At 26.2% G+C, this 8,022-nt stretch overlaps 1 long non-coding RNA gene across 1 annotated transcript; it reads left to right on the top strand.

Annotated features, from left to right (window-relative positions):
* The first annotated feature begins 3,422 nt into the window (after positions 1-3,422).
* Positions 3,423-4,985, top strand: LOC112769208 (uncharacterized). Its single transcript, XR_003186397.3, has 5 exons — positions 3,423-3,857; positions 4,312-4,416; positions 4,557-4,631; positions 4,709-4,777; positions 4,898-4,985. It is a non-coding gene; the product is annotated as an uncharacterized lncRNA (long non-coding RNA).
* The last annotated feature ends 3,037 nt before the right edge of the window (positions 4,986-8,022 follow it).

An 8,022-nucleotide genomic window follows, 5' to 3' on the forward strand; every position in this document is an offset into this window, starting at 1 on the left:
AACGTGGGTTTTTTTTTTTTTTTAAATAAAGAGAACGACGCCGTTCACAAGAACCGGTCGGCTTCCGGTCCGGTCCAACCGGCCAATAACCGACTGGTTCAGCGATTTCTGAGTGGTTTGAAAATTAGCGGTTTCAAGAGGATGATCGAACCATTTTCTACGCCGGTTTCTGGTTGAATCGGTTTCACCGACCGATCTGGTCCGATTTTCAGAACATTGATAATTAGTTTTAGTGACTAATTTTAATATACGCTTAATATTTTTTATAAAAAAAATCATGATGTAAAATGATATTATTAAACCAGTCTTGCTACACGTTTAAATTTTGTTGGCAACTAAGTCAAACTAAATTACCAACTAACTATAGCTCAAATAATATAGTCTTTCCATCCTCATCTAAAGGTATCGGAATTTTTTTTTTTTTTTTGGTTACTTAAAGGTATCAGGTTTGAGTCTCATTAGTCATTCCCTAAGTCTCACGTGAACATTCATATCCCACATTGTTGTAGCATTTTCTTTCTTTTTTTTTTACTCTTTTTTTTTCAAATAATTTTGCAATAATATGTGTTTTTTTCCTTTTTTTTTCTTTGATTTTTTTTGTTTTTATTCTTATTAAAAGAATAAAACAAAAAAAAAATTGAGAAGATAAACAAGAATATATATTATAACATGTAAAAGTAAATTATGAATATATTAAATCAAAACTTATAAGAATTACTAATTTGGGCTCAACAGATAAAAAAAAAAAAAAAGATGATTGCTACAGTATGGTCAATCTATCTATCTATCTATTCTATTATATAAAAATCGGATTTCTGCACTTAATGATAGAGCTGACGTGGCATGCTTTTGAGAGTATTTCTCGATTTATTTCTTTTAACTCATTAAATACAAGTTATTACGATAAACTAATTATATCAACTAATTGATTTGATTATATATTTAAATATTATATAATTTATTATAATTTATATCAATTTGATTTGGTAATATTTTTTAATTTATTTTTTTAATGTTCTATTAGTATTTTTTAATTTATTAAACTAAATTTATTGTGTGTACTAATTCATTAATTAATTAATTTATTAGTCATTAAAATAATAAATCTATGAATAAAATAGAGAATGAAGATATTTTTAACTAATAATTAAATTAAATAAAATCAAATCAAATCAAATTATATATATTGAGCCAAACTCAAATCATGTAAATTAAGATGATTTCTTGCCTATTCAAATTAAATACAACAAATACAAATTAATTTTGTTAGATAATCATAGTCGTTTGGTCTACTATATATAGATGTCCACACAAAACTATAAGAATCGTAATTTTTATCGCAAATGCTATTTCAACTATTCTTTTCTTCTTCTTTTTTTCTTTATGTATATTTTTTTATGTATAAATGTACCCAAAATGAGAAAGTACGAATGATGGTTTATTGATTGTTTGTTTGATGAATATATCTCAATTTAGGCATTCTACAAATGTGGATGGAAGTTGACCTGTAGTAATTTAAGGTGACCAATATTTTTTTATAGTATTAGATAGAAGAATATTTATTAAAATGAATATACTCATTGTAATGTATTTTTTTCAATTATTAGATTTTTATGTCAGTCGTGTAGATTTTTTGAAAGCACAAGATAATAAAATAGGTTGACTTTAATATCATTATAAACTAAATTTAATGGTTCAAGTAAGCACTACTAATTATGTTAATAAAGTAATTTTGTAATACTAATGTGATTTACATATTAATTTTTTTAAGTAAATTCATTTCAAAATATAAAAATTAGACTCAATTACGCTAAAATTTTAAAGGTAATATAAAATTTTACAACAAAATTAACATTTATTAAGAAAATAAATTTATATATGGCTGTTTCCTAATTATAAATAATAACAAAACTTATGAAAAAATAGTAATGTCATCATTCTTATTAACTAAATCATAATATTAGGTAGTTGATAGTTTCATAGGCAGAAATTATTAAGTAATTACGTAAAAACTAACAACGAACAAGCAATAAGGATTCATAAAAAAATCAAGTTTTTATTATATATTACCAATTTTATAATTAAAATATGTCACATATCATATTCTCATCTATTCAATTTATTATCTATTCTATTATATAAAAATAAGATTTCTGCACTTAATAATGTAGTTGACGTGACATGCTTTTGAGAATGTTTAGCGATTTATTTCTTTTAACTCATTAAATACAATTTGTGATGATAAATTAACTATATCAACTAATTGATTTTATTAGATATTTAAGTATCATACAATTTATTATAATTTATATCAATTTGATTTAGTAATATTTCTTAATTTATTTCTTTTAATATTCTGTTAGTATTTTTTTTATTAAACTAAATTAATTATACTAATTATCTGTATTAATTAATTAATTAGATTAATTTATTAATTGTTAAAATAATAAATTTATGAATAAAATAGGCTCTCCAGATATTTTTTACTAATAATTAAATCAAATCAAATCATATATATTGAGCTAAATTCAAATCATATGAATTAAGGACTAAATTAAAATAAGATAATTTTTTACCTATTCAAATTGAATACAATAAATACAAATTAATTTTGTTAGATAATTATAGTTTTCTGGTCTTCTATATATAGATAGCCACACAAAATTATAAGAATCATCATTTTTATCACTTTTGTTATTTCAACTTTTCTTTTTTTATGTATAAATGTACTTAAAATGAGAAGGTATGGATGAGTGTTTCATTAATTATTTGTTTGACAAATATTATAGTCCGAAAATGTCTCAATTTAAGCATTTTACCGCTGCTGATGAAAGTTAAACCTGTAGTAATTCAGGGTGACCATGATATTTTTTATAATATTACATAGAAAAATATTTTTTATAATGAATATGTCCATTGTAATTAATTTTCTTTGTTATCTTTTACCTAACAAACAATATCCATATTGAATATATTATTTTCATCAGAAGCAATACATAGTTGATTGATAATTCTATATATAAAAATTCTCCTGTGGTAAGTAAATACCATATTGTTATCTCGCTAAAGTTAATTCTCCTATGATTATGCCAATGTATAGCATTATCAGATGAAAATTGATTAGATTATATTTAGGTTTAATTACTCTGCAGGTCCCTATAGTTTCACCAAATTTTCAATTAAGTCCCTATACTTTTTTCTTTTCAATTGAGTCCCTATACCATATAATTTTTTTCAATTTAGTCCTTACCGTAACAAAAACGTTTAAAATAACGGAATATTCTATTAAATAAACGAATATTCTCATATTTAAAAAAAAAACTAATCAAAGATACCATCATATTTTAAAAATTTCCAAAAAAACCCCTTATTATTTTGTCCCACACTCACCCCATCCTAACCCAGTAGCCCTAACTTCTTGAGCTCCCGCTGGATCCACCGTAAGGTCCCCTCTTGCGGCATCTCCTCTGCTCGGCGTCCCTCCCATGCTCGTCGCCACTAGAAGAAGGCCATTCATCCACTACCAGCAACAGTCGACGGAACAAAGATGAATTAAGGTTGGAAGTGTTAGCGACAAATCTTGGAGCTTCGATGCCGTAACAAAAATCACTTGAGTTGTGGTTCTTTCTCCTTCAAATATCTCAGCATTCCGAACTCTCCACAAGACCCACACAGCGTTGCAATCAACGTCAGCTTTCTCTCTCCTTCTTGCCCCAAACTCATCAATGTGCACACCGCCAGCCACAAATCGGCAAAATTTTCAAATTGCTGCTGCTAGTTAATGGAGTCGAAGCCTTATTCATCAGGGCCGCAATTAAGCAAACAGTTTCCGAAGAAGTTCTGCATCTTGAACTTAGGTAGGGGCGAAATAACCTTATTTTTTCTTACTCAGAATCTATATACATTTTTTATTTTAGAAATTTTCCTTTAGATTTGTTATCAATAATACTAAGTTGTTTTCTGATGTTGCTGCACCATTGACCTGTAATTTGGAGGTCTTAGCATGTACCCCCCAAAAAAAAAGCTTCATACTTGCTGATGGACACATGCATTGGACGGATACTTTTGTTTTATCTTTTTTTCTTTTAATTTTAATTCTAAGCTTTCATTTTGGGATTTGGACTGTGAATGCAAGCCTGAGAAATTAAAATTCGAGCTAATTAATAGTTTGAAAAAATAATAACATTTTTGAGAATGGGGTCAGTCGGGATAAAACTAAGAAAATTTCACCATTGCGGGCTTGCGGCATAGCACAGTATATTAGATTTTTCTTTTTTGTCTTTTGTGATGTTTGTTTCATCGTCATTGCAGTACTTCAATCAGATTCTGACAGTTGTGCTTGAGGTGCTGGATGATTCAGATTCTTCAATCAGAGAGCTTGCTCTTTCAATGCTTGTTGAAATGCTTAAAAACCAGGTTCTTACCCCCTTTTATGCACTCCACTTTGTTTCATTGTGCCCTTGCCTATATTGGTAAATGCAACCATACATATTTCTTTTATGGGCTTTTTGGAATATAATAAGAGGTTGTTCTATCTTTCTGTTTATTCTTTCCAGAAAGATGCCATGGAAAGTTCAGTCGAAATTGTTATTGAAAAGCTGCTTAATGTAACAAAGGATAGAGTTCCTAAGGTATCCAGCATTATGATGTTCTTGTTTGTCTTCTTGTTAATTCTTCTCCTAATCAGCAAATTTCGTCCTGTTTTCAGGTCTCAAATGAAGCAGAGCACTGCCTGACTATTGTTTTATCCTAGCATGATCTATTCAGATGTTTAAGTGTATGTATTTCTTGAATTTTTCACTTGTTGGCTCTTCTTGCTTGTAAATGTATTTCAAATGAATGGGACTTGGGTTACTTTATTAACTTAATAATGATATCAATAATTAAAATATTTCAGGTTATTGTCCCCCTATTGGTTAGTGAGGATGAGAAAACTCTTGTTACTTGCATAAATTGCTTGACAAAGGTAATGATCAAGTTTTGTTGCAAATGATGGTTTCCTATCATTGATGTCTTAAATGAATTCTACTTTGGCATACTTATTTTTTAAAGCTTCTTTCTGTTTGGACTCTTAGTAGGAGCTAAGAAGTATCCCCATCCCTATGATTTAATTTTGCTGTGAACATCGTTAGCTGTGTGCATCCAGATCATTTTGTATATACAAGCTGAAACTAAGTTGTTGCAGATTGAATGGACCAAGGGTTTTGTACAGGGGTTTTGTTCCTAGAAAGGACTTTCTCAAATGTGGAGACTTGCAAAGTGCAAGGCTTTATGTTCATGTGCAGCCGGCACTTGGTGGAACTTTCACAGACATTGCAATGTGGATTTTCTGTCCATTCAATAGACCAGCCACTCTTAAAATTGGAATAAAAAACATACCTTTTGAGAATTGGCTTTTAATTAAGATTTGGTGCTATTCATTTGATATTATTTGTTGTTGTTGATTTGGGTTTTCATTAAAAATCTTAGTGTGTTTTCTAATGTTACAATTTATCATATCTTCTAGGAAAATATTTTGTTGTGGCAAAGACAGTGTGAGGATGCATTGTATTCTCTGCTCACTTTTGGTTGTCGACGGCCTGTGCGTCACTTGGCATCAGTTGCAATGGCAAAGATCATATCCAACGGAGATGGAATATCTGTTTATGCTAGAGCAAGCAGCCTTTTGGGATTTCTTTCGGATGGATTTCTTTCGGATGGTACTTGTTACCATAAGGAAAATTCATTTCTTCAATATACTTGTTTTTGAGTTTTTGTCAGCCAAATTGGTTCTCTTGTTTGAGGAATTATACAGAACTCAATTTTTGTAAACAATTTTACTTATTATTCTATCAATGATTCTTGTTACCATATGCCATATACAAGTTCTTTCATTATGTTGGTCATAATAAATACTTGAGTGATAAAAATTGAATTTTATATTATACTTATTACTACTATTTCTCTGTTTCATTTTAACCATTATTTTTTTTGTATATTCTTAAGATAAGGTATTTTGAAAGTCAAAAAAATAAAGAGACAGTATTTTTGGTACAATTTGTATATAAATAAGAAAAAAATGATAGTGATAAAATAAAAGGAATTATAGAAATATTTTTTATGTCGTAGAATCATTAAATAGGGATTATAGGAATATTTTTTATTGAATATTTATAATTTTTCTAAATTTTCAATTAGGTCCCTATATTTTTTTTTCTTTTTAATTAGGTCCCTAGGAGTATACAAGTAATTTCACAATTCACTTACATTTTTTAACGTTTAGCGTTAATAAGGACTAAATTGAAAAAAAATAATGTATAGGGACTCAATTGAAAAGAAAAAAAGTATAGGGACCTAATTGAAAATTCGGTGAAATTATAGGGACCTGCAGAGTAATTAAACCTTATATTTATTTTCGACGAGATGGGTAACCTTTTAGACCTAATCACAGTCGGAGTTGAGAAAGGTTTGAAAAGTGCTAATAATACAAATACTTTTTATTTTTAACACCCAATAATAAATATATAAATTAAAACTAATATTGTTTCCTACAAAATCATAAAATGTATGTTATACTTAAAATATATATAATCCATATTAACTGTCAATATTTATTAAATACGTTATGACAAATCTGGTTATTAAAAAAGATTAAAATTAACTTAAATATACACAATATTATTCCATGCCTTTTATTTTTATTTTATCATCATAAAAAATCACACATATTATAAGAGAACATTATCTTTTTATCCACGGTTCTTCCATTCAATAGTTTCTATAAAGAACAAATAGATACTTTTGTTATTTTCGGTTCTTTGGTAAATATGGACGACGCATAATAATATTATGTTCGGCAAGAATATATGAGATTTTAAAAGGTTGAAATATAGGTTTAGTCCTTAACATATTCGTAGATAAAGTACAAAGTAGATAAAAAGATAGCTAATAAAAGAATAAATGGTTAAAGCTTTCTCAATGTTAACATTCATAGTGTAGGATAGGTGTTCTATAACTTTTTTAGATTTGATTATTTCTTTATTATTATATGTTGTTCTATTTAATTTATGCTAAAAAGACTTATGATAATCATCTTATCATGATAGTGTAAAAGTTGTAGGTGTTATATTTACTTTGTTTGTTCTTAAATCTCATATCTTTGATGAATATTTGTGACTGAGTAATTATTAAAATAATTTGGTTTAATATCTATTATATATTTTATTTAAATTATAATAGTGAGCAAATATTTTTTTTTTCAAAGTAAATAATACGATTTTTTCATAAAAACAACGTTTGAATAATTGTGAAATTAGATTATATCACAGATAGTGATAAATATCTTAGCTTTAGATCTACTATAAAATAAACTTCTAGGAATATTATATTGTATTATATAATTTAGTTATATTTTTTGCTATTTTCAATCTATATTATTTGAATTGGCATATTTTTAAAAAGGATTATTCAATTTTTTTTAAATTATTAAATCAAATCCATTATAACTAATTAGTTAAGTTGATTATATATATATATAATTTAATATAATTTAATTTATATAGATATATGACTTTTATAGTTTTACTATTTATTATAATAAATTTTAGAGATAATTTTTGTAAGTTATAATTTATTTTTTTAGCTGCATATTCAACTTTTAAAAATAATTTTTTAATTTTTTATTTATAAATAGATTATTTTTTTCTTTAATATATGAATTTTTTATTGCGTAATTCACTTTAACAAAAATAAATTAATTTATAAAAATTTAAATTTAAATATATTATCTATAAAATTATATGAAAATTGAATTATATAAAATTCAATAGTTTCTTTCAAAACATACTTAAATATATTATCTATTATATACAATCATTAAGATAAACAAACAAATATAAATTGAATATATAATTTAATTTTAATTTAAACTAAAAACTAAATGAATTGTAAAAAAAAAAATCGCAACCAATTTTGTTTTTTATTTTTTTATAAGTTTATTTAAAAGTAAAAATCTCTCTATAACCACTAATATCGCCGATAAAA

Source organism: Arachis hypogaea, chromosome 18 (genome assembly GCF_003086295.3).
Source record: "Arachis hypogaea cultivar Tifrunner chromosome 18, arahy.Tifrunner.gnm2.J5K5, whole genome shotgun sequence".
Lineage (NCBI taxonomy): Eukaryota > Viridiplantae > Streptophyta > Magnoliopsida > Fabales > Fabaceae > Arachis > Arachis hypogaea.